This window comes from Ranitomeya imitator, chromosome 3, assembly GCF_032444005.1.
Source record: "Ranitomeya imitator isolate aRanImi1 chromosome 3, aRanImi1.pri, whole genome shotgun sequence".
NCBI classification, from domain to species: domain Eukaryota; kingdom Metazoa; phylum Chordata; class Amphibia; order Anura; family Dendrobatidae; genus Ranitomeya; species Ranitomeya imitator.
Window position 1 is genome coordinate 370,883,048 of NC_091284.1, and position 27,886 is coordinate 370,910,933.

Sequence of the window (27,886 nt, forward strand, 5' to 3'; positions counted from 1 at the left end):
ATCACCCTGCATGGTTCCTTGCTCCATGTCCTCGTGCTCCGCCTGCAATGCATCCTCTTTAATTGTGAGCAGAGAGCTTTTCAGAATGCAGAGAAGCGGGATGGTCATGCTAATTGTGGCGTCATTGCCGATTACCATCTTGGTGGACTCCTCAAAGTTTTGTAAGATGGTACAGAGGTCCTGAGGTCTTATGTGTGGAGTCTGAACTGAATAACGACGGCCTTGTTGATGTTGGCAGTCAACAACTGCCCTCTTCTACTCACAAATCCTTTCCAACATATGCAGTGAAGAGTTCCAACGTGTGGGGACATCACACACCAGTCTGTGAGCTGGAAGCTGCAAACGCTGCTGAAGCACAGCAAGGGCGGCTGAAGCTGTAGCAGAATTTCTAACATGGGCACACAGTCAGCATTCTTTCATTAGCAGATCTGGCAGCTCCGGGTAAGTTTTGAGAAAACACTGAACCACTAGGTTAAGTACATGGGCCAGGCAAGGCACGTGTGTGAGCTTGCCTCACCTCAGCGCAGCCACCAGGTTCCAACAATTGTCACACACGACCATGCCTGGCTGTAGGTTCAGCGGTGTCAGCCACAGATCTGACTGCTCTTTCAGAGCTGTCCACAGCTCTTCAGCATTGTTCGGTTTGTCACCTAATCAGATTAGCTTCAGCACAGCCTGTTGGCACTTGGCTGAGGCAGTGCTGCAGTGCTTCCAGCTTGTGACTGATGTGCTACTTTTGGAGATGGAGGATGAAGAGGAGGCGGAAGATGAGGTGCAGGAGCTGTAGACTGTGGGGGCAACGCAGATTGACGTAGGGCCCGCAATCCTTGGGATTGGGAGGACGTGCATCATCACAAAGTCTGACTTTGTCCCGGCTTACACTATAATAACCCAGTGTGCCATCAGTGAAATGTACTGTCCTTGCCCACAAGCACTTGTCCATGTGTCCAAAGTTAGGTGGACTTTCCCAGTAACAACATTGTTGAGGGCACGGCTAATGTAATGAGACATGTGCTTGTGTAATGCCAGGATGGCATGCCAGGAGAAATAGTGGCGGAAGGGACAGAATGCCTTGGAACGGCTGCCATCAGGTTGCAGAAAGCTTCCGCCTCCATGAGCCTAAAAGCAACATTTTGACTGCAAGCAGACAAGAAATTTGTGACTTTAGTACTGTGGCCTGTAGGGCGTTGGAGGCATACTTCCGCTTGCGTTCCAATGACTATGGTATGGACAACTGAAGGCTGCTCTGGGACAAGGACGTGGATGTGCTCGATGATGTTGCTAGTTGTGTCTGGGTAATGGCAGGTGCAGGGCAGGAGGCATCTTCACATGCACAATGGACAGGGTATTGGCTATAATGCACAACAGTGGAAGAAGGAGTGGTGTTACCCGCAGCCACTGTTCCTGATGCCTGTGGTTCGGCCCATAAAGTCAGGTGCTTTTCTGCCATGTGACTTCTCATGCTGGTGGTGGTCAGGCTGGTAGTTTTGCTACCCCTGCTTTTACGGGCCTAGCAGGGGTTGCAAATGGCCTGTTTGGGGTTATCGGCAGAGTCTTTAAAAAACAACCAGACTCGTGAAGACCTTACTATTGGACTCGCAACTTCCATCTTGTTGGTGTTGCGTGGAACGGTTGCCCGCCTTCTGTCTGCGGACACCACACTGTTTCTTCCTGCCTGTTGGGATGATATGCCTTCATCCCTCTGTGTGCTGCTGCCCTCACTCTGCATGTCCTCCTGTCAGGTTGGGTCAGTTACTATATCATCCACCACCTCTTCTTCCACTTCCGCACCCTGGTCCTCCTCCTGATTTTCTGGCAATTGTGTCTCATCATCATCCACCTCTTGTAACACGTTAACACAGTTGCCTTCATGTGACCATGGCTGCTCAAATCTTTGGGCATCGCTACATGGAGTCTCATTTTGCCTCACTTCAAGTGGACCGGGAGAGAGGCCAGAATCGATAAATGGAAAACTGAACAACTCTTTGGTGTGTCCAAGTGTTGGATCAGTTGTCTCAGGGGACTTAGCATGGTGGGAGGAAGGAGGATCAGGGTGAGGAATGTGCGGTCCCAAGTCACGGCTACTCAGACTTGAACGTGTGGAAGACAGGGTGCTGGTGGTAAAGTGACTGGAATCATTGTCCACCATCCAACCATCTACCTTTTCACGCTGCTCTGGTGTCAAGAGTGCTGTTCTGCCATGCCCTATGAATCTGAAAGGAATCTGTTGCGAGAAGATGTGGGTGTTTGTTGTGGCACACTTTCAGCTTGCCCACAGCCTCGACCCCTGCACGCACCATCACCATTACATCCACTTCCCCATCCCTTGCCACGCGCCTTGCCAATTTTAATAAAATGGAGAATGCAAGCCTCGACTCTAATCTAATGACACAATTTGTAGGCCACAGATAGATGAGGCGTGTCACAGAGATACCAGACTGTTCAATATGTGGCCAGCATTTTTTTATTTTTTACCACAAAATAGTGTTTTGATCTAGGGTAGCAGACAGCCCAAAAAGTGTAGAGCACAGGTAGACCTGGAGTCTGACATAGATGTCACACTCTTCAATATGTGGCCTGGAGTTTTTTATTTTATACCCCAAAATAGTGTACAGAACTAGGGTAACAGACAGCAAAGACAGTGGAATGTAGGCGTGAATTGCCACATTTTGTAGTCCTCAAATAGACCAGGAGTCTGAATGAGATACCACACTGTTCAATATGTGGCCTATATTTTTTATTTTATACCCTTAAAAAGTGTACAGAACTAGGGTAACAGACAGCAAAGACAGTGGAATATAGGCCTGAATTGCCACAAATAGATCAGGCGTCTGACAGCGATATCAGACTGTTCAATACGTAGCCTGTATTTTTTCATTTTTTACCCCTAAATAGTGTACAGAACTAGGGTAAGACACAGCAAAAACAGTGGAATGTAGGCCTTAATTGCCACAATTTGTAGGCCACAAATAGATCAGACATCTGACAGCGATACCAGACTGTTCAATACGTGGCCTGTATTTTTTTATTTTTTACCCCAAAATACTGTAAAGACCTAGGGTAGCGGACAGCCCAAAAAGTGAAATGTAGGCCTGAAAAGCAACTATTTGAAGAGCAAAGGTAGACCAGGAGTCTGACAGTGATATCACACACTTCAATATGTGTCCTGGAGTTTTTTTTATTTTATACCCTGAAATAGTGTACAGGACTAGGGTAACAGACAGCAAATACAGTGGAATGTAGACCTGAATTGCCACAATTTGTAGCCACAAATAGATCAGGCGTCTCACAGCGATACCAGACTGTTCAATACATGGCCTGTATTTTTTTATTTTTTACCCCAAAATACTGTATAGACCTAGGGTAGCGGACAGCACAAAAAGTGAAATGTAGGTCTGAAAAGCAACTATTTGTAGAGCACAGCTAGACCAGGAGTCTGATGGAGATATCACACTCTTCAATATGTGGCCTAGAGTTTTTTTAATTTATACCTCAAAATAGTGTACAGAACTAGGGTAACAGACAGCAAAGACAGTGGAATATAGGCTTAAATTGCCACAATTTGTAGGCCACAAATAGACCAGGAGTCTGAATGAGATACCAGACTGTTCATTATGTGGCCTGTATTTTTTTATTTTATACCCCAAAACAGTGTACCGAACTAGGGTAACATACAGCAAGGACCGTGAAATGTAGGCCTGAATTGTCACAATTTGTAGGCCACAAATAGATCAGGCGTCTGACAGCGATACCAGATGGTTCAATACGTGGCCTGTATTTTTTTATTTTTTACCCCCAAATACTTTATATATCTAGGGTAGCATACAGCCAAAAAAGTGGAATGTAAGCCTGAAAAGTACCGTAACTATTTGAAGAGCACAATGTTGTAGCACAAGAATTGTAAAATATTTAGCACAATGATATGCGATGCATGTGGCGTATAAAACACAGTGATAAATATGAAGAACTGTAGCTAAATATTTTTTGGCCAGAGAAAGATTTTTTTGGTTAGCAAAATGGTGTCCAAAAATGTTGTAAGAAACTCCAAAAAATACTACAGTCCAAAAAAAAGGCCAGAATTTTCTGCGTACTCACTCTGATGCCTGGAAAAAAAAAAAAGCAGTTTTAAATTGCTAGATTTTCACTCTGTTGTAATTAAATGACCTTGCTGTAGTCTGCAGTGTGACCAAGCAAATAAATGTAGAAAAAAAGGGGGCTCTGGTTTGCTTTGTAATAAAATTACCAGGATTGAGGTGCCCAAAAAAATTAATCCTAGCCACAGATACCTGCAGCTAGGTGTATATACAGTGGGGCAAAAAAGTATTTAGTCAGTCAGCAATAGTGCAAGTTCCACCACTTAAAAAGATGAGAGGCGTCTGTAATTTACATCATAGGTAGACCTCAACAATGGGAGACAAACTGAGAAAAAAAAATCCAGAAAATCACATTGTCTGTTTTTTTAACATTTTATTTGCATATTATGGTGGAAAATAAGTATTTGGTCAGAAACAAAATTTCATCTCAATACTTTGTAATATATCCTTTGTTGGCAATGACAGAGGTCAAACGTTTTCTGTAAGTCTTCACAAGGTTGCCACACACTGTTGTTGGTATGTTGGCCCATTCCTCCATGCAGATCTCCTCTAGAGCAGTGATATTTTTGGCTTTTCGCTTGGCAACACGGACTTTCAACTCCCTCCAAAGGTTTTCTATAGGGTTGAGATCTGGAGACTGGCCAGGCCACTCCAGGACCTTGAAAAGCTTCTTACGAAGCCACTCCTTTGTTGCCCTGGCGGTGTGCTTTGGATCATTGTCATGTTGAAAGACCCAGCCACGTTTCATCTTCAATGCCCTTGCTGATGGAAGGAGGTTTGCACTCAAAATCTCACGATACATGGCCCCATTCATTCTTTCATGTACCCGGATCAGTCGTCCTGGCCCCTTTGCAGAGAAACAGCCCCAAAGCATGATGTTTCCACCACCATGCTTTACAGTAGGTATGGTGTTTGATGGATGCAACTCAGTATTCTTTTTCCTCCAAACACGACAAGTTGTGTTTCTACCAAACAGTTCCAGTTTGGTTTCATCAGACCATAGGACATTCTCCCAAAACTCCTCTGGATCATCCAAATGTTCTCTAGCAAACTTCAGATGGGCCCGGACATGTACTGGCTTAAGCAGTGGGACACGTCTGGCACTGCAGGATCTGAGTCCATGGTGGCGTAGTGCGTTACTTATGGTAGGCCTTGTTACATTGGTCCCAGCTCTCTGCAGTTCATTCACTAGGTCCCCCCGCGTGGTTCTGGGATTTTTGCTCACCGTTCTTGTGATCATTCTGACCCCACGGGGTGGGATTTTGCGTGGAGCCCCAGATCGAGGGAGATTATTAGTGGTCTTGTATGTCTTCCATTTTCTAATTATTGCTCCCACTGTTGATTTCTTCACTCCAAGCTGGTTGGCTATTGCAGATTCAGTCTTCCCAGCCTGGTGCAGGGCTACAATTTTGTTTCTGGTGTCCTTTGACAGCTCTTTGGTCTTCACCATAGTGGAGTTTGGAGTCAGACTGTTTGAGGGTGTGCACAGGTGTCTTTTTATACTGATAACAAGTTTAAACAGGTGCCATTACTACAGATAATGAGTGGAGGACAGAGGAGCCTCTTAAAGAAGAAGTTACAGGTCTGTGAGAGCCAGAAATCTTGATTGTTTGTTTCTGACCAAATACTTATTTTCCACCATAATATGCAAAAAAATGATAAAAAAACAGACAATGTGATTTTCTGGATTTTTTTTTTCTCAGTTTGTCTCCCATAGTTGAGGTCTACCTATGATGTAAATTACAGACGCCTCTCATCTTTTTAAGTGGTGGAACTTGCACTATTGCTGACTGACTAAATACTTTTTTGCCCCACTGTAAAATAGGCAGCAACAGACAGTAATGGACCCTCTTGATGTATGCAGTGAGATGTATATACTGACATACAGTGCCTCCATGCCTTGCACTGATGTGGATATGCACACATATACTCCCCTGCCTACCTAGCACTGCAATCTATATACCATCTAATTAGCACTAAAAAGGACTGTTGGTTTATCAGGATTTGTGAATTCTGTGATGGTAGACCCATACTAGCTAATAAAAGAACGAATCTGACCCTATCTCAGTAGCAGCTCTCCCTACACTAAGATGGCTGCAGTATTACAGTGCATGGCTAACAATCCCTGCATGTTCATTGGTGCTCTAAAGAACGCCAAAGTTGCAGGGCGGAGACAAGAGCTCCCTCCGAATAATCCCTGAAATGCTCGGTGCTCGCCGAGTACACCGAGTACCGTGATACTCGGGCGAGTAATGAGTAGTGGCGAGCACGTTCGCTCATCACTAGCAACCACCTGTACAATAAATGGTTTCTGAAAATTGGGTTGGATTAAAACTGTAGAGACACTCTTTCAATTTACTAAATAGCATCTGGCTACCAACCTTTTAGATCTGCCCTCTTTTGTGAAAGATCAGTAAGAAAAACCCTAATACATTTTCTATTGTAATTGGTGAATCCTAGAAAATGTTGCAATGCGTTAAGGTCAAGGGGTTGAAACTAATCAATTGTAGCCTGCATCTTCCTAGGATCCATCCTAAAGTCTTCAGTAGATACAATAAACCCCAGGAACAACATTTCTTGAACACAATGCATTTCTCCAACTTAGCAAAGAATTTCCCTAAGCTTTTGTTAGGCTAGGGTTACATTGCGTTAGGGCAGTCCGTTTAGTGCATACCGCTACGGACTGCGCTAACGCAATGTCCCAAAAGACACATCCCCGATCAGCGCTAGCGCTTGCAGCGTTCGCGGTCCGTCACTCAAATGATGGCACATCGCTAGCGCACGCCCAATGTGGGCGTGCGCTAGCGATGCGTTCGCCATTACAATCAATGGGGGTGTTAACGGACTACGTTACACCGCATTATGCCGCGGAGTAACGTGGTCCGTTAAACGTACCGCCATAACGCAGTGTGACCCTAGCCTAAGACAAAACAAACATGTTCATAGTGCAAATCGAGATCAGGCGAAAAAGTTGGAATGTATACCACAATAAACCTTCCAATACAATCAGAAAAGATAGCATTCATAATGTTTTGAAAGACTGCTGGTGCATTAGTTAACCCAAATGGCATACCAAGATTTTCAAATAGACCCTCCGACATTAAAAACACTGTTTTCCACTCATCACCCTTCCGGATGTGTATCAAAATATAAGCTCCTCTAAGATCAAATTTAAAAATCATTTAGCCCCAGTAAGCTGATTACATAGGTCGAGGTGAGTGGAAGTGGGAAAGCATTCTTACCCGTTATTTTGTTTAATTCATGGAAATTGAGGGAAAGACTGTGACTCCTGTCTCTCTTTTTTACTCAAAAACCCCAACAGCTACAGGCGACAAGGAAAGACTGATATGATCGTTCCATAAACTTTTGTTTATATAATCTTTGATGGCGGTATGTCCCTACAACTTGTACAGGTGAGCTGACAAACTTTAGGCAATATGGCATTAGGGATAAGATGAATAGTACAATTATAAGGGCAATGGGGAGGTAGTATCTCTGACTCTTTTTCCTAGAACACATCTCCAAAGTCTTCGAGGTAACCGGGAAGACCCTCTAGACTAGCAGAGCAAATTTGGCAAAACTATGACATTTCTTATGACAATCAGTACTCCTCTTAACAATATCCTTCTGACGCCAATCGTAGCAGGATTGTGAATACACAGCCATGGAAACCCCAATTCCAACCCAGCAGGTAAATTATCCAAAATTTAACAGGAGATGGACTTAGAGTGGAGATCTCTGCGGGCACCATTTTAGTCTATGGTCCCATCGGTGCATTAGTCAAAATCGCATTTTCTGGGGGGTTTCGACACAAGCTCCGATGGGACCAACTAAATGTGAATATAAGCACAATGTGAAAGCACCCTTATAGCGTAAATTGTCATACACAGGGTTGATTCTATCTTTTCTGCTATCTGCAGCACAAATTGAAATGGCACCCCTCTCTACTGTGCAATATAAACCTCCAAAGAATCAATGCAATTCCATCATTTTGGGGGGATTCTGCTTTTAAGGTGTTTAGTAGATTTTTTTTTTTTTTAAATGTTTTGTTTGTGATTCCATTTTTGAGACCTCCAACATTTCTATTGTTCTGCCCATGGAGCTGCGTGAGCTCTTGTTTTTTGCATGGTGATCTGACATTTTTGTTGTTACCAATATGGGATACATGCAACACCTTGATAGCTTTTGCTGTATATTTTTAGTCAGGTGAGGTAATAAAAAAGCAGCTCTGGAGATATGACTTTTGTTTCTCCTTACCATCTGGTTTTATGAGGATGAATTGAGACTGGGGGTGGGGGACAGTAAATGAGGATAAATTGATATTCGGGCTGTGGTACAGCAAATGAGGATGAATTGAGCCTGGGGGAGACCAAATAATGATGAACTGAGACTGGGGGTGGGGAATAGCAAATGATTATGAATTGATACTGGGAAATGAGTAACAGAAAATAATGATGAAGTGAGACTAGGGGATTGGGTACAACAAATGATGAATTGAGACTGGGGATGGGGAACAACAAATGGTTATGAATTGAGAGGGTGGGTGGGGTACAGCAAATAATGGTGAATTGAGATTGGTGGGTTGGATACAGTAAATGATGATTAATTGAAACTGGGAGGTGGGGGACAGCCAATGACTATGAATTGAGCCTGAGGGATGGGGATCAGCAAATGATTACAAATTGAAACTAGGGGTGGGGAACAGCAAATGCTTATGATTTGAGACTGGGGGTGAGGAAGGCAAATGATGATGATTTGAGACGGGGGGATGGGGAACAGCAAATTATGTTGAATTGAGACAGGGGATGAGGTACAGGAAATGAGTATGAATTAAGAAAGGAGGATGGCGTACAGAAAATAACAGAATTGAGACTGGGGAATATGGTGCAGCAAATAATGATGAATTGAGGGGAGATGGGGTACAGCAAATGATGATGAATGGAGACTGGGGGTGGGGGATGGAGCCGGGAAACGATCGGCAGCATTGACATTGGGGGATAAGCTGTCTGTTTTCACCGTCTCCCAAAGCGAAGCGAGAAAACAGTTCAGTAGTCTTGTTATTGGCAAAGCAGCTGAGCCCGATGGCCTCAGTCCACATGTCCTCAAAGCGTGTGCAAACCAACTGTGTACTGTCTTCCAGGACCTGTTTAACTGGAGCCTTCAATCACAGGGTGTATCAGAAATGTGGAAGACCACCTGCCTGGTGCCGGTTCCTAAGACCACTTTTCCAACTTCCCTACAAGACTATCGTCCAGTGGCCTTAACATCACATGCTATGAAGTCCTTGGAGAGAATAATACTTGCCTACTTGTGTCCGATGGTGAGGGCTTTTACTGACCCCCTACAGTTTGCGTACCAGCAGAGATTGGGGGGGATAATGCTGTAGTGTCTCTGCTACATACAGTACATTCATTCTTGGATAATGATGGATATGTAGTTCTCGCCATGTTCTTTGACTTCTCAAGTGCTTTTAATACCTTACAGCCACCCTTACTATATAAGTTGACTGATATGGCGGTACATGAGGGGATGGTGAACTGGATAAACGACTACCTGACGGACAGGCCGCAGTATGGAAGGATAGGGGAGGTGGTATCTGGCAGTGTACGGAGCAGTGTTGGAGCCCCTCAGGGTACAGTGCTGTTGTCCTTCCTCTTCACATTGTATACAGCTGACTTTCAGTATAAATCAGATTTTTGTCACCTCCCAAAATTCTCAGATGACTCAGTGATTGTAGGGGGCATTGTTGGGGGCCGGGGGGAGGAGGAATATAGAAGGGTGATTTCTGACTTTGTGGATTGGTGCCGGACTAACTGTCTAGAACTAAATGTCAAGAAAACCAAGGAGTTGGTGGTGAGTTATAGAAGGAAAAAGGAGGATTACTTACCCATCAATATTGCTGGCCAGGAGGTTGAGATTGTTGAGAGCTACAAATATTTGGGGGTTCACCTTGACAGTAAACTCGATTGGAGGTGTCATACAGAAAAGGTTTACAAGAAGGGACTGAGCGCAGACTATACTTTCTTCGGAAGCTCAGGTCGTTCAATATGTGCAGTAAAATGCTGGAAATATTCTACTAGTCCGTTGTGGCAAGCGCCATTTATTTGCTATCATATGCTGGGGCAGTAGTGTGCGAGTATCTGATGCTAATAAGCTCAACAAACTTATCAAGAAGGCAAGCTCGGCTGTCGGCCTCCATCTGGACTCTTTTGAGGAGGTATTGGAGGATAGAATTCAGAAGAAGTGTAGGGCTATAATGATCAATAATACACACCCACTATTTGAGCTGTTCTTGAAGCAGAAGAGCACATTCAGCAGCCGCCTAAACCTACTAAGGTGTAAGAAGGAGAAATTCAGGAAATCGTTTGTACATACTGCTAAGGAGATGTATAATAATGTCCTACGTTTTGTAGATAGGGTTGAGCGACTTTAGTTTTTTAGGGTCGAGTCAGGTTTCGCGAAACCCGACTATCTCAAAAGTCGAGTCGAGTGGAATCGGCCGATTATCGCGAAAAGTCGGGGATCGACCGAAACACGAAACCCAATGCAAGTCAATGGGGAAGCATAGTCGGCAGTGAGTGGAGGCCAGGAAAACACCTACAGTGCCCATTTTAATGGCAAAAACATCCATTCTTGTTACTGAAGCTTGTCAATCTTAATTTACCTTATAATAATAGTTAGGCATTGGAAATTGGGGGTCATTTGGCTAAAGTTGTGGGGGGTAGGGCTGGTTCAAGTATTTAGTGGGCCCAGGTAATCTGGACCACCTCAGGGCAGTGGAGCAGGGAGAGTTAAGTATTTAAACTTTGCAAGTGCTGTGATCCTGAACAAGCAGGGGGGGCCCACTCATTGGCATTGGCACTGGCACAGGGCCCCTCAAAGTACGGCGGTGTGTTTGCACGGCGGGAGCGCCTCCCACCGGCAGCGACACTTTTTGCGTACTATGAGGGGCCCTGTGCCAGTGACGTCGCCAACGAGTTCCCCCCCCCCCGATGAAGGAACCTGCACTTTCATCTGCACCTTCCTCTTTGTCCCCATGTAAGGTGTTATGGTATGCGGGAAGGGGAACCTGACTTTCAGCAGGGTCACATTCTTGCTGTGTAGCGTGCACGGGGAATGTTGCGTTCTGGGTCAATGTACCAGCAGACTCATCTATCACTGGCTGGGCAATGGGCAGGATGAGGAGGAAACAAAGATATAGGCCCAAAGAATAAAGTGGGCTAAATGCAGTTCAAAATTGGTAACAGGACTAACCAGGGGGCATTGCTTTGTTCAGTGGAGTACAACTGTAACGAGAGGCTGACACAGTGTAACAACCCTGTCGGCATCACTGCATGGCCTTCCATTCCCCACCTGCCTGCTACATCTACTCACTCACCCAGTGCCATGCTGTGAGATCTGTCTGCTGCTGGTTCCATGCCATGTGCTACATGGCGGCCTGCTCTGTGTACACTTCCTGGCCGTGTGCATAGGGGGGCGGCGCCAGCCACTCCGGATTCTTATTGAGACTGTGTGCACCTCCCTAAGGTGCTTCTGGCCAATTGCCAAGAGGCCTCCTGTATATAGGGCAGCTCCACCCTGTGGTCTGGGCCTGTGCAATGTGTTAGCTCAGTTAGTGTTTTGCTTCTGAGTTTGCCAGGTCTAGCTCTATGTTACTCCCTCTCTGGAGGCTTTTCTCTGTGCATTTGCCTTGATCTTTGTCCGCCCTCCAGGAGGCAGAATATCCTGGTCCCTGTGTCTTTGTCCCTGTGTCTTTGTTCTTGTGTCTTATTCCATTGCCTTGTCTGTACTTAGTCTTATCTCGGTCTCCTTGTGTGTGGCTTCCTTCCCTGCTGTGTCTTTCCTTGTGTTCTCAGTCTGCTTACACTCCACACTCTTGCGGCTCTGCCTGCTCTGCATCTTGGTGGCTTTACCGCTGCTCCGCACTTCTGCGGTTCTGCTCCGTCTTACTCTGCTCCGCTCCCATTGCTGCAGAAACCTCTTGCTGCAGTTCCTCTCTGCAATCCTTGCGGTTCCACTTTGCTTAGCTCCTGCAGTATCTCTTGCTGCAGCTTCTCTCCACATTCTTTGTGGCTCTGCTCAGCTTTTGTCGCTACGCTACCGCTTGCTGCTTTTCCATTCCTATCTGCAGTCTTTCACTCCTCTCCTGTGTGAACAGGTCCCTACCTGTTCCTCCAAACTATATATCCCTACCTGTTCCTTCATCTCACTCACAATTGGACTGCACTCGGGTGTCATCTGAGTGCAGCCTGATTCTAATATCTCATCAGCCAGTCCTGTGTCTCCTGCCGTCCTAGCAAGCCCTGTGTTCTCTGCCGTGTCTCTGCCAGCCCTGTGTTCCAAACTACATATCTGTACCTGCACGTCCAGTGTGAACAGGCCCTTACCTGTTCCTTCATATACCACATCAACCAGTCCTGTGTTCTCTGCAGTGCCTCCCAATCCTGTGTTCCTGCCAGTCCTGCCGTTCCTGCCCTGCCTTCCAGTCCTGTGTTCCTGCTGTCCTAGCCAGTCCTGTTTCCTGCCGTGTCTCTGCCAGCCCTGAGTTCTCTGCCGTGTCTCTGCCAGCCCTGTCTCAGCCGTGCCAGCCTACTCGTCTGTGTTCCAGCCGTGCTCTTCTGCCAGTCCTGCCTAATGCCCGCACCAATCCTGGTGTTCCTGTCTCCCAAGTGGGATCAGCAGCCACAGCCAGACACCACCCTGGAGTAGCACCTGGCAGCTGCCTGCTGCACAAGCCTGTCCTCACCATCAGAGGCTCCAGTGAAAACCCAGGCAGCTGTTATAGTCACGCCCCTTCCAGGGTAGTCTGGTTTGTGGCACAGTGGGGCCACAAAACCCCCGAGCTCATGCCCACCAGTCAGGGCGCGTGCGTGACACACAGTGAGTAGGCACAAATCAGTAAGTAGGCTAAATGCAGTTCAAAATTGGTAACAGTAGTAAACAGGTGGCACTGGTTTGTTCAGTGTAGGAGAACATCAAGGAGCGGCAGACACCGTTGGTAGGGCCAACAAAACAAGTAGGCCACATGCAGTGTTATATTAAAAACAATTTAACGAGAGCCTGAAGATAGAAGCTAGGGAAAGGCAACCTGGAGAACACCTTGGAGCGGAAGATACCATTTGTAGAACCCAGACCCAACTTGTAGGCCTAATGCAGTGTTGTTTCAACAACTTTTTAACGAGAGCCTGAAGATTGAAGCTCAGGAAAGGCAACCTGGAGAACACCTTGGAGCGGCAGACACCGTTAGTAGGCCCCAACCAAACTAGTAGCCTCACTGTAGTTGTTCGATTAAAAAACTATTTAACAAGAGCCTGAATATTGAAGCTCAGGAAAGGCAACCTGGAGAACACCTTGGAGCGGCATACACTGGTAGAAGGCCCCAACCCAACTAGTAGCCCCACTGCAGTTGTTTCATTAAAAAACTATTTAACAAGAGCCTGAAGATTGAAGCTCAGGAAAGGCAACCAGGAGAACACCTTGGTGCGGCAGACACTGGTAGTAGGCCCCAACCCAACTAGTAGCCCCACTGCAGTTGTTCCATTAAAAAACTATTTAACAAGAGCCTGAAAATTGAAGCTCAGGAAAGGCAACCTGGAGAACACCTTGGAGCAGCATACACCATTAGTAGGCCCCAACCCAACTAGTAGGCCAAATGCAGTTGTTCCATTTAACAACTACTTAACAAGAGCCTGAAGATTGAAGCTCAGGAAAGGCAACCTGGAGAACACCTTGGAGCGGCATACACTGGTAGTAGGCCCCAACCCAACTAGTAGCCCCACTGCAGTTGTTCCATTAAAAAACTATTTAACGAGAGCCTGAAGATTGAAGCTCAGGAAAGGCAACCTGGAGAACACCTTGGAGCGGCATACACTGGTAGTAGGCCTCAACCCAACTAGTAGCCCCACTGCAGTTGTTCCATTAAAAAACTATTTAACGAGAGCCTGAAGATTGAAGCTCAGGAAAGGCAACCAGGAGAACACCTTGGTGCGGCAGACACTGGTAGTAGGCCCCAACCCAACTAGTAGCCCCACTGCAGTTGTTTTATTAAAAAACTATTTAACAAGAGCCTGAAAATTGAAGCTCAGGAAAGGCAACCTGGAGAACACCTTGGAGCAGCATACACCGTTAGTAGGCCCCAACCCAACTTGTAGGCCAAATGCAGTTGTTCCATTTAACAACTATTTAACAAGAGCCTGAAGATTGAAGCTCAGGAAAGGCAACCTGGAGAACACCTTGGAGCGGCATACACTGGTAGTAGGCCCCAACCCAACTAGTAGCCCCACTGCAGTTGTTCCATTAAAAAACTATTTAACGAGAGCCTGAAGATTGAAGCTCAGGAAAGGCAACCTGGAGAACACCTTGTAGCGGCACGCACTGGTAGTAGGCCCCAACCCAACTAGTAGCCCCACTGCAGTTGTTCCATTAAAAAACTATTTAACGAGAGCCTGAAGATTGAAGCTCAGGAAAGGCAACCTGGAGAACACCTTGGAGCGGCATACACTGGTAGTAGGCCTCAACCCAACTAGTAGCCCCACTGCAGTTGTTCCATTAAAAAACTATTTAACGAGAGCCTGAAGATTGAAGCTCAGGAAAGGCAACCTGGAGAACACCTTGGAGCGGCAGACACTGGTAGTATGCCCCAACCCAACTAGTAGTCCCACTGCAGTTGTTCCATTAAAAAACTATTTAAGAAGAGCCTGAAGATTGAAGCTCAGGAAAGGCAACCTGGAGAACACCTTGGAGCGGCATACACTGGTAGTAGGCCCCAACCCAACTAGTAGTCCCACTGCAGTTGTTCCATTAAAAAACTATTTAACGAGAGCCTGCAGATTGAAGCTCAGGAAAGGCAACCAGGAGAACACCTTGGAGCAGAAGAATCAGTTTGTAGACCACAACGAAACTTGTGGCCCCAATGCAGTTTTATAATTCTGACAGGCTGAAAACCAGCCTTTTTTTTTTTTTTTTTTTTTTTTTAGAGGAGAACAGCTGAATTACGTGGCGCAGACAGACACTACTAGTAGGCCTTACACCACAAAGTTGGCTCACTGCAGGTTGAAAAAAAGGTACATGGGTACACGGTTGGCATTGGTGTGCTCAGCGGAGGACAAATGGAAGGATGGACTGCAGACAGACTTAGTAGGCCTACAATAAAGAAAGTAGGCTCTATGCACTGTTAAATAGGTTCCAGGGGTACACAGGCAGCATTGGTGTGGTCAGCGGAGGACTATTGGAAGGAGGGACCGCAGACAGACTTAGTAGTCATAAAATAAAAATAATTAGGCTCAATGCAGTTCGAATTATCTTGCACGGCTACACAGGCAGCATTGGTTTGTTCAGCGGAGGACGATTGGAAGGAGTGTCTGACACAGTTAGTACCCCCAAAAAATAAATAGATGTTAATGTCTCAAAACAACTAAACCAAAAAACAAAAGGGTGGCATACTTAGGTACAGGGGTGGGCTCCTCTGCTGAGTTTCAGACATAGTAATTTGGCGCCGCTAAGTATTTACTGGTGTCAATATAGGACACTGACCCTGACTATTTTAACTAGCATCATACATGTCAACAAATTGGTATTGTCAGTGCCAGGCATTGAAGGATGTCAGCGCATAGACTAAACATTGGTGGAGCTGTGACAGATAATTTTGCAAGTGGTAGAGCACTGTTTGAGCTGGGGGGGAAACTCTCTTGTGGCCGGCGGTACAGGCCCAGGGCCCTTCATGTTACAATGGTGTGTCTGACATTGGTTGCGCACCACCACCGCCAGAGACACTTTATTGTACTATGAGGGACCCAGTGGCAGTGCCGTCGGCCAAAAGCGGGCACACCCACCTCTTCAGACAAACGGCACTCTCACGGGTGCTTGCGCCAAGTGGCGAGACCACAGCCCCGTGGGGGGGGAGTTAGCGCATTTAGGGAGGTGTAAACATGTCGTATGCTGGACAAACAGCTGCTGCAGATTAAGAGATTGGAACAGTCAGTAAGACCAGTCCACAAGTAAGACCTTTTTATAGGAAAGCTAGGTGTCAGCCGGGAAAGGTGGGGCAAAATAATTCGAAATCCATGAGTGGTTCATTTTAATGAAGGTTAGATCATCAACATTTTGGGTAGCCAGACGAGTCCTTTTTTCGGTCAATATTGAACCAGCAGCACTGAATACTCTTTCTGATAGCACACTAGCTGCTGGGCAAGCAAGCTCCTGCAATGCATATTCTGCCAATTCAGGCCAGGTGTCTATTTTGGATGCCCAGTAATCAAATGGGAATGACGGTTGAGGGAGAACATTGATAAGGGATGAAAAATAGTTAGTAACCATACTGGACAAATGTTGTCTCCTGTCACTTTGAATTGATGCTGCAGTACCTGTCCTGTCTGCGGTCATTGCGAAATCACTCCACAACCTGGTCAGAAAACCCCTCTGTCCAACGCCACTTCTGATTTGTGCAACTCTAACACCTCTGCCCTGTTGCCCCCTGCAGCTTGTGTGAGAACCATCACCGGCGCTGTGTGCTGGGAATGCCTGAATCAAACGGTCTACAAGAGTTGCTTGTTTGGTTGCTAATATTTGTTCGAGGTTCTCATGTGGCATGATATTTTGCAATTTGCCTTTATAGCGAGGATCAAGGAGGCAGGCCAACCAGTAATCGTCATCGGTCATCATTTTAATAATGCGTGGGTCCCTTTTGAGGATACGTAAGGCATAATCCGCCATGTGGGCCAAACTTCCAGTTGTCAAATCTGCGGTTGTGCTGGGTTGAGGGGCAGTTTCAGGCAAATCTACATCACTTGTCTCCCTCAAAAAACCTGAACCCGACCTTGCAACGCCACCAGTTTCTATTGGCCCCGGAGAAGCTTCTTCATTCAAAAAATACTCATCCCCATCATCCTCCTCGTCCTCCTCCTCTTCGCCCGCTACTTCATCCTGTAGATTGCCCTGACCAGACAATGGCTGACTGTCATCAAGGCTTTCCTCTTCCTCGGCTGCAGACGCATGCTCCTTTATGTGCGTCAAACTTTGCATCAGCAGACGCATTAGGGGGATGCTCATGCTTATTATGGCGTTGTCTGCACTAACCAGCCATGTGAATTCCTCAAAACACTGAAGGACTTGACACAGGTCTTGTACCTTCGACCACTGCACACCTGACAACTCCATGTCTGCCATCCAACTGCCTGCCCGTGTATGTGTATCCTCCCACAAATACATAACAGCACGCCTCTGTTCGCACAGTCTCTGAAGCATGTGCAGTGTGGAGTTCCACCTTGTTGCAACGTCGATGATTAGGCGATGTTGGGGAAGGTTCAAAGACCGCTGATGGTTCTGCATACGGCTGGAGTGTACGGGCGAACAGCGGATATGCGTGCAAAGTCTGCGCACTTTGAGGAGCAGGTCAGGTAACCCTGGATAACTTTTCAAGAAGCACTGCACCACCAGGTTTAAGGTGTGAGCCAGGCAAGGAATGTGTTTCAGTTGGGAAAGGGCTATGGCAGCCATAAAATTCCTTCCGTTATCACTCACTACCTTGCCTGCCTCAAGATGTACAGTGCCCAGCCATGACTGAGTTTCTTGCTGCAGAACTCGGACAGAACTTCCGCGGTGTGTCTGTTGTCGCCCAAACACTTCATAGCCAATACAGCCTGCTGACGCTTGCCACTAGCTGTCCCATAATGGGACACCTCGTGTGCAACAGTGGCAGCTGCGGATGGAGTGCTCGTGCGACTGTGGTCTGTGGACAAGCTCTCGCTTCTGCAGGAGGATGAGGTAGAGGAGGAGGAGGAGGGGGGAGAACGCCTACAGCCAACTGTTTCCTAGACCGTGAGCTAGGCAGAACTGTCCCAATATTGCTGTCCCCTGTGGACACTGCATCCACCACATTAACCCAGTGTGCCGTGATGGACACATAACGTCCCTGGCCATGCCTACTGGTCCATGCATCTGTTGTCAGGTGCACCTTTGTACTCACAGATTGCCTGAATGCATGGACAATGCGGTCATTTACATGCTGGTGGAGGGCTGGGATGGCTTTTCTCGAAAAGAAGTGTCGACTGGGTAGCTCGTAGCGTGGTTCAGCGTAGTCCATCAGGGCTTTGAAAGCTTCGCTTTCAACTAACCAGTAGGGCATCATCTCTAATGAGATTAGTCTAACAATGTGGGCGTTCAAACCCTGTGTACGCGGATGCGAGGATGAGTACTTCCTTTTCCTAATGAGAGTCTCATGTACGGTGAGATGGACTGGAGAGCTGCAGATCGTGGAACTAGTGGGGGTGCCGATGGACATGGCAGACTGAGAGAGGGTTGGAGATGGTATTCTTGCTGGTGCCCTACATGCAGTGTTTCCTACTACGAAACTGGTGATTCCCTGACTGCTTTGGCCTGGCAACGAAACCTGCACATTTACTGCAGGTGGTGCTGGAAATGGCTAGCTTACAGTGAGGGAAGGGATGTAGCGTTGCTGACTAGCTTCATTGGCTGAGGGTGCTACAACCTTAAGGGACATTTGGTAGTTAGTCCAGGCTTGCAAATGCATGGTGGTTAAATGTCTACGCATGCAACTTGTATTTAGACTTTTAAGATTCTGACCTCTGCTTAAGGTAGTTGAACATTTTTGACAGATGACTTTGCACTGATCATTTGGATGTTGTTTAAGAAAATGCCAGACTGCACTCTTTCTACTATCGGATACCTTTTCAGGCATTGCAGACTGAGCTTCTTTAACCGGATGTCCACGATGTCCTACAACTGGTTTTGATTTTGCCACGCGTTTTTGGCCAGATACGGGCCTGACAGATGGAACCTGTTGCGATGTTGATGCCTGCTGTGGCTCCTCCTCCTCCGCTTCAGAGCTACTGCCGCCTGCACCCTGTTCCCCCAATGGCTGCCAATCGGGGTCAACAACTGGGTCATCTATGACCTCCTCTTCTATCTCATGTGCAACTTCGTCTGTGTCACCATGTGAGCCGGTGGTATAGCGGTCGTGACGGGGCACCATAGTCTCATCAGGGTCTGATTCTGCATCAGTACACTGCAAGGGCAATGTTCTGGTCTGAGTCAATGGAACAGCATAGTAATCTGGCTGTGGCTGTGCATCTGTGCACTCCATGTCCGATTCAACTTGTAATGGGCATGGCCTGTTAACTGTTTCACTTTGTAACCCAGGTTCTTGGTGAAGAAGACAAGGAAGCGACTTGTCCCTGACCGTGAACATCCACTAACGACGCGCTGCTTTTACATTTAGCAGTTTCAGAAGAGGAGGCGAAAGAGCTAGAGGCTGAGTCAGCAAGGAAAGCCAAAACTTGTACTTGCTGCTCCGGCTTTAAAAGCGGTTTTCCTACTCCCAGAAAAGGGAGCGTTCGAGGCCTTGTGTAGCCAGAGGACGAACCTGGCTCAACAACTCGAGACTTAGGTGCTATATTGTTTTTCCCACGACCACCTGATGCTCCACCACCACTACCATCATTACCAGCTGGCAATGACCACCCACGGCCACGAACTCTTCCACCAGACTTCCTCATTGTTTTAAAAACGTAACCAAAGTAACGGTATTTGTTACTGTAAAACCAGTTACAAGGTGAACTCAAACTTCTGTTGGATTTATATATCCCTTTATAGGTGGGTGAGACTGCAGGGAAAATCAGGCCCAATGTATAACAGTACAGTAGAGTTGAGCGACCTTGACCTTTTTAGAGTCGAGCCGGGTTTCGCGAAACCCGACTATCTCAAAAGTCGGGTCGAGTGAAATCGGCCGATTATGACGTAAAGTCGGGATCGACCGAAACACGAAACCCAATGCAAGTCAATGGGGCAGCATAGTCGGCAGTGAGTGGGGGCCAGGAAAACACCTAGAGTGCCCATTTTAATGTCAAAACCATCCATTCTTCTTAATGAAGCTTGTCAAGCGTAATTTACCTTATAATAATTGGAAGGCATTTGAAATTGGGGTTCATTTGGCTAAAGTTGTGGTGGGTAGGGCTGGTTCAAGTAATTAGTGGGCCCAGGAAATCTGGACCACGTCACGGCAGTGGAGCAGGGAGAGGTAAGTATTTCAACTTTGCAAGTGCTGTGAACCTGAGCAAGCAGGGGGGGCCCACTCGTTGGCATTGGCACTGGCATAGGGCCCCTCAAAGTACAGCGGTGTGTTTGCACGGCGGGGGCGCCTCCCACCGGCAGCAACACTTTTGCGTACTATGAGAGGCCCTGTGCCAGTGACGTCGCCAACTAGTATTCCTCCCCCCACCTGATGAAGGAACCTGCACTTTCATCTGCACCTTCCTCTTTGTCCCCGTGTAAGGTGGTATGGTATGCGGGAAGAGCAACCTGACTTTCAGCAGGGTCACAATGTTGTTGTGTAGCGTGCACGGGGAATGTTGCGTTATGGGTCAATGTACCAGCAGACTCATCTATCACTGGCTGGGCAATGGGCAGGATGAGGAGGAAACACAGATATAGGCCCAAAGCATAAAGTGGGCTAAATGCAGTTCAAAATTGGTAACACAGGAATAACCAGGGGGCATTGCAGTGGAGGACAACTGGAATGAGAGGCTGACACAGAGAGTAGGCCCAAATCAGTAAGTAGTCGAAATGCAGTTCAAAATTGACAACCGTAGTAAACAGGCGGCACAGCTTTGTTCAGTGGAGGAGAACAGCAAGGAGTGGCAGACACCGATAGTAGGCCCCAACCCAACTAGTAGGCCAAATGCAGTCTAACATTAACAACTACTTAACGAGCGCCTGAAAACGGAATTTCAGGACAGGAAACCAGGAGAACAGCAAGGAGTGGCAGACACCGATAGTAGGCCCCAAACCAACTAGTACGCCAAATGCAGTTGTTCCGTTTAACCACAATTTAATGAGAGCCTGAAGATAGAAGTTCAGGAAAGGCAACCTGGAGAACACCTTGGAGTGGAACACACCATCTCTCTACACCCCATACCCAATTTGTAGGCCTAATGCAGCGTAGTTTCCAACAACTACTAAACGAGAGCCGGAAGATCGAAGCTCAGGAAAGGCAACCTGGGGAACACCTTGGAGTGGAACACACCATCTCTCTACACCCCATACCCAATTTGTAGGCCTAATGCAGTGTAGTTTCCAAGAACTACTAAACGAGAGCCGGAAGATCGAAGCTCAGGAAAGGCAACCTGGAGAACACCTTGGAGTGGAACACACCATCTCTCTACACCCCATACCCAATTTGTAGGCCTAATGCAGCGTAGTTTCCAACAACTACTAAACGAGAGCCAGAAGATCGAAGCTCAGGAAAGGCAACCTGGGGAACACCTTGGAGTGTAACAAACCCCCTCTCTACACCACGGAAGGGCTGATTCTTAGGAAGGAAGGCTGTCGGAAAGAAGCAGGGCGCGTCCGAGGGTGATTATGTTCTTATTAGGTATATACTCACCCTCGGACGCGCCCTGCTTCTTTATTTGTAATGAATGTTTATTTGCAATGTGGTTTTGACTTACTCTATTTTTTTGGTAAATAATGATTTTATTATTTTCATTGTTTTGCATCTTCTTGGCAATAATATAAAGAAGAAGGACAACACTCGGTGGATGCCATATCTGTGTTTAAAATTGAAAAAACCTTTCAGTTAACTACTTGCAGGAGAAAGTTATTGTAGCTGGTGGCCATTTTTAGTACTGTACCAGATTTTTGTTGTATGTGTTTGTTTTTAATGTTAAAATGTCTGCATTTGATATCTCTCCAGTATTTTCTTTTTTATAAGCAAAATACTTATTTTTATATTTTCTGATGTTGGTTCCAGGGGTACACGGGCAGCAGTGGTGTGGTCAGTGGAGGCCTAGTGGAAGGAGTGACCGCAGACAGGCATCGAAGGCCTAAAATAATAACACATGGCTGTAGGCAATTTTAAATTGGTTACAGGGGTACACGGGCAGCAGTGGTGTGGTCAGTGGAGGCCTAGTGGAAGGAGTGACCGCAGACAGGCATCGAAGGCCTAAAATAATAACACATGGCTGTAGGCAATTTTAAATTGGTTCCAGGGGTACACGGGCAGCAGTGGTGTGGTCAGTGGAGGCCTAGTGGAAGGAGTGACCGCAGACAGGCATCGAAGGCCTAAAATAATAACACATGGCTGTAGGCAATTTTAAATTGGTTACAGGGGTACACGGGCAGCAGTGGTGTGGTCAGTGGAGGCCTAGTGGAAGGAGTGACCGCAGACAGGCATCGAAGGCCTAAAATAATAACACATGGCTGTAGGCAATTTTAAATTGGTTCCAGGGGTACACGGGCAGCAGTGGTGTGGTCAGTGGAGGCCTAGTGGAAGGAGTGACCGCAGACAGGCATCGAAGGCCTAAAACAATAACACATGGCTGTAGGCAATTTTAAATTGGTTCCAGGGGTACACGGGCAGCAGTGGTGTGGTCAGTGGAGGCCTAGTGGAAGGAGTGACCGCAGACAGGCATCGAAGGCCTAAAACAATAACACATGGCTGTAGGCAATTTTAAATTGGTTCCAGGGGTACACGGGCAGCAGTGGTGTGGTCAGTGGAGGCCTAGTGGAAGGAGTGACCGCAGACAGGCATCGAAGGCCTAAAATAATAACACAAGGCTGTAGGCAATTTTAAATTGGTTCCAGGGGTACACGGGCAGCAGTGGTGTGGTCAGTGGAGGCCTAGTGGAAGGAGTGACCGCAGACAGGCATCGAAGGCCTAAAATAATAACACATGGCTGTAGGCAATTTTAAATTGGTTCCAGGGGTACACGGGCAGCAGTGGTGTGGTCAGTGGAGGCCTAGTGGAAGGAGTGACCGCAGACAGGCATCGAAGGCCTAAAATAATAACACATGGCTGTAGGCAATTTTAAATTGGTTCCAGGGGTACACGGGCAGCAGTGGTGTGGTCAGTGGAGGCCTAGTGGAAGGAGTGACCGCAGACAGGCATCGAAGGCCTAAAATAATAACACATGGCTGTAGGCAATTTTAAATTGGTTCCAGGGGTACACGGGCAGCAGTGGTGTGGTCAGTGGAGGCCTAGTGGAAGGAGTGACCGCAGACAGGCATCGAAGGCCTAAAATAATAACACATGGCTGTAGGCAATTTTAAATTGGTTACAGGGGTACACGGGCAGCAGTGGTGTGGTCAGTGGAGGCCTAGTGGAAGGAGTGACCGCAGACAGGCATCGAAGGCCTAAAATAATAACACATGGCTGTAGGCAATTTTAAATTGGTTACAGGGGTACACTGGCAGCAGTGGTGTGGTCAGTGGAGGCCTAGTGGAAGGAGTGACCGCAGACAGGCATCGAAGGCCTAAAATAATAACACATGGCTGTAGGCAATTTTAAATTGGTTACAGGGGTACACGGGCAGCAGTGGTGTGGTCAGTGGAGGCCTAGTGGAAGGAGTGACCGCAGACAGGCATCGAAGGCCTAAAATAATAACACATGGCTGTAGGCAATTTTAAATTGGTTCCAGGGGTACACGGGCAGCAGTGGTGTGGTCAGTGGAGGCCTAGTGGAAGGAGTGACCGCACACACGCATCGATGGCCTAAAATAATAACCCATGGCTGTAGGCAATTTTAAATTGGTTACAGGGGTACACGGGCAGCAGTGGTGTGGTCAGTGGAGGCCTAGTGGAAGGAGTGACCGCAGACAGGCATCGAAGGCCTAAAATAATAACACATGGCTGTAGGCAATTTTAAATTGGTTACAGGGGTACACTGGCAGCAGTGGTGTGGTCAGTGGAGGCCTAGTGGAAGGAGTGACCGCAGACAGGCATCGAAGGCCTAAAATAATAACACATGGCTGTAGGCAATTTTAAATTGGTCACAGGGGTACACGGGCAGCAGTGGTGTGGTCAGTGGAGGCCTAGTGGAAGGAGTGACCGCAGACAGACATCGAAGGCCTAAAATAATAACACATGGCTGTAGGCAATTTTACATTGGTTACAGGGGTACACGGGCAGCAGTGGTGTGGTCAGTGGAGGCCTAGTGGAAGGAGTGACCGCAGACAGGCATCGAAGGCCTAAAATAATAACACATGGCTGTAGGCAATTTTAAATTGGTTACAGGGGTACACGGGCAGCAGTGGTGTGGTCAGTGGAGGCCTAGTGGAAGGAGTGACCACAGACAGGCATCGAAGGCCTAACATAACAAAAATGTCAATACAATGGTATTGTCAGTGGCAGGCATTGAAGGATGTCAGCGCATAGACTAAACATTGGTGGAGCTGTGAGATAATTTTGCAAGTGGTAGAGCACTGTTTGAGCTGGGGGGGGAACTGTCTTGTGGCCGGCGGTACAGGCCCAGGGCCCCTCATATTACAACGGTGTGTCTGACGTTGGGTGCGCACCACCACCGCCAGAGACACTTTATTGTACTATGAGGGACCCAGTGGCAGTGCCGTCGACCAAAAGCGGGCACACCCACCTCTTCAGACAAACTGCACTCTCACGGGTGCTGTCGCCAAGTGTCGATACCACGGCCCCGTGTGGGGAGTTTGGCCATTTAGTGAGGTGTAAACATGTCGTATGCTGGACAATCAGGTGCAGAAAATTACGAGATTGGAAAAGGCATTCAGAATAGTCCACAGGCAAGACCTTTTCATAGGAAAGCTAGGTGTCAGCCGGGCAAGGTGGGGCAAAAGATTTCGAAATCCAGTTGTGGTTCATTTTAATGAAGGTTAGATCATCTACATTTTGGGTAGCCAGACGAGTCCTTTTTTCTGTTAGTATTGAACCTGCAGCACTGAATACTCTTTCTGATAGGACACTAGCTGCCGGGCAAGCAAGCTCCTGCAATGCATATTCTGCCAAATCTGGCCAGGTGTCTAATTTTGATGACCAGTAATCAAATGGGAATGACGGTTGAGGGAGAACATCGATAAGGGATGAAAAATAGTTTGTAACCATACTGGACAAATGTTGTCTCCTGTCACTTTGAATTGATGCTGCAGTACCTGTCCTGTCTGCGGTCATAGCAAAATCACTCCACAACCTGGTCAGAAAACCCCTCTGGCCAACGCCACTTCTGATTTCTGCCCCTCTAACTCCTCTGGTCTGCTGGCCCCTGCAGCTCGTGTGAGAACGATCACGGGCGCTGTGTGCAGGGAATGCCAGAAGCAAACGGTCAACAAGAGTTGATTGTTTGGTTGGTAATATTAGTTCCAAGTTCTCATGTGGCATTATATTTTGCAATTTGCCTTTATAGCGAGGATCAAGGAGGCAGGCCAACCAGTAATCGTCATCATTCATCATTTTAGTTATGCGTGTGTCCCTTTTGAGGATACGTAAGGCATAATCCGCCATGTGGGCCAAAATTCCAGTTCTCAAATCTGCGGTTGTGCTTGGTTGAGGGGCAGTTTCAGGCAAATCCACGTCACTTGTGTCCCTCCAAAAACCAGAACCCGGCCTTGCCGCGCCACCAATTTCCAGTGGCCCCGGAAAAGCTTCCTCATTAAAAATATAATCATCCCCATCATCCTCCTCGTCCTCCTCCTCCTCTTCGCCCGCTAACTCGTCCTGTACACTGCCCTGGCCAGACAATGGCTGACTGTCATCAAGGCTTTCCTCTTCCTCAGCTGCAGACGCCTGATCCTTTATGTGCGTCAAACTTTGCATCAGCAGACGCATTAAGGGGATGCTCATGCTTATTATGGCGTTGTCTGCACTAACCAGCCGTGTGCATTCCTCAAAACACTGAAGGACTTGACACATGTCTTGAATCTTCGACCACTGCACACCTGACAACTCCATGTCTGCCATCCTACTGCCTGCCCGTGTATGTGTATCCTCCCACAAAAACATAACAGCCCACCTCTGTTCGCACAGTCTCTGAAGCATGTGCAGTGTTGAGTTCCACCTTGTTGCAACGTCTATGATTAGGAGATGCTGGGGAAGGTTCAAAGAACGCTGATAGGTCTGCATACGGCTGGAGTGTACGGGCGAACGGCGATATGTGAGCAAAGTCCACGCACTTTGAGGAGCAGGTCGGATAACCCCGGATAACTTTTCAGGAAGCATTGCACCACCAGGTTTAAGGTGTGAGCCAGGCAAGGAATGTGTTTCAGTTGGGAAAGGGAGATGGCAGCCATGAAATTCCTTCCGTTATCACTCACTACCTTGCCTGCCTCAAGATCTACAGTGCCCAGCCACGACTGCGTTTCTTTCTGCAAGAACTCGGACAGAACTTCCGCGGTGTGTCTGTTGTCGCCCAAACACTTCATAGCCAATACAGCCTGCTGAAGTTTGCCAGTAGCTGCCCCATAATGGGAGACCTGGTGTGCAACAGTGGCAGCTGCGGATGGAGTGGTTGTGCGACTGCGGTCTGTGGACGAGCTCTCGCTTCTGCAGGAGGACGAAGAGGAGGAGGAGGGGGTGCGAACGGCTACAGCCAATTGTTTCCTAGACCGTGGGCTAGGCAGAACTGTCCCAAACTTGCTGTCTCCTGTGGACCCTGCATCCACCACATTTACCCAGTGTGCCGTGATGGACACGTAACGTCCCTGGATATGCCTACTGGTCCAGGCATCTGTTGTCAGGTGCACCTTTGTGCTCACAGATTGCCTGAGTGCATGGACGATGCGCTCTTTAACATGCTGGTGGAGGGCTGGGATGGCTTTTCTGGAAAAAAAGTGTCGACTGGGTAGCTCGTAGCGTGGTACAGCGTAGTCCATCAGGGCTTTGAAAGCTTCGCTTTCAACTAACCGGTAGGGCATCATCTCTAACGAGATTAGTCTAGCTATGTGTGCGTTCAAACCCTGTGTACGCAGATGCGAGGCTAAGTACTTCCTTTTTCTAACCATAGTCTCATGTAGGGTGAGCTGGACTGGAGAGCTGGAGATCGTGGAACTAGCGGGGGTGCCGGTGGACATGGCAGACTGAGAGACGGTGGGAGATGGTATTGTTGCTGCCGGTGCCCTAGATGCAGTGTTTCCTACTACGAAACTGGTGATTCCCTGACCCTGACTGCTTTGGCCTGGCAAAGAAACCTGCACAGATACTGCAGGTGGTGCGGAAAATGGTGGCCCTACACTGCCGGAAGGGATGTTGCGTTGCTGACTAGCTTCATTGGCCGAGGGTGCTACAACCTTAAGGGACGTTTGGTAGTAAGTCCAGGCTTGCAAATGCATGGTGGTTAAATGTCTATGCATGCAACTTGTATTGAGACTTTTCAGATTCTGTCCTCTGCTTAAGGTAGTTGAACATTTTTGACAGATGACTTTGCGCTGATCAATTGGATGTTGTTTAAAAAAATGCCAGACTGCACTCTTTCTAGCATCGGATACCTTTTCAGGCATTGCAGACTGAGCTTTAACCGGATGGCCACGCTGTCCTCCAACAGGTTTTGGCTTTGCCACGCGTTTTGGGCAAGATACGGGCCCGGCAGATGGAACCTGTTGCGATGTTGATGCCTGCTGCGGCCCCTCCTCCTCCGCTTCAGAACTGCTGCCGCCTGCACCCTGTTCCCCCAATGGCTGCCAATCGGGGTCAAGAACTGGGTCATCTATTACCTCTTCTTGTAGCTCGTGTGCAACTTCGTCTGTGTCACCGTGTCGGTCGGTGGTATAGCGTTCGTGATGGGGCAACATAGTCTCATCAGGGTCTGATTCTTGATCATTACCCTGCGAGGGCAATGTTGTGGTCTGAGTCAAAGGACCAGCATAGTAGTCTGGCTGTGGCTGTGCATCAGTGCACTCCATGTCAGATTCAACTTGTAATGGGCATGGACTGTTAACTGCTTCACTTTCTAAACCAGGGACGGTATGTGTAAAGAGCTCCATGGAGTAACCCGTTGTGTCGCCTGCTGCATTCTTCTCTGTTGTTGTTTTTGCTGAAGA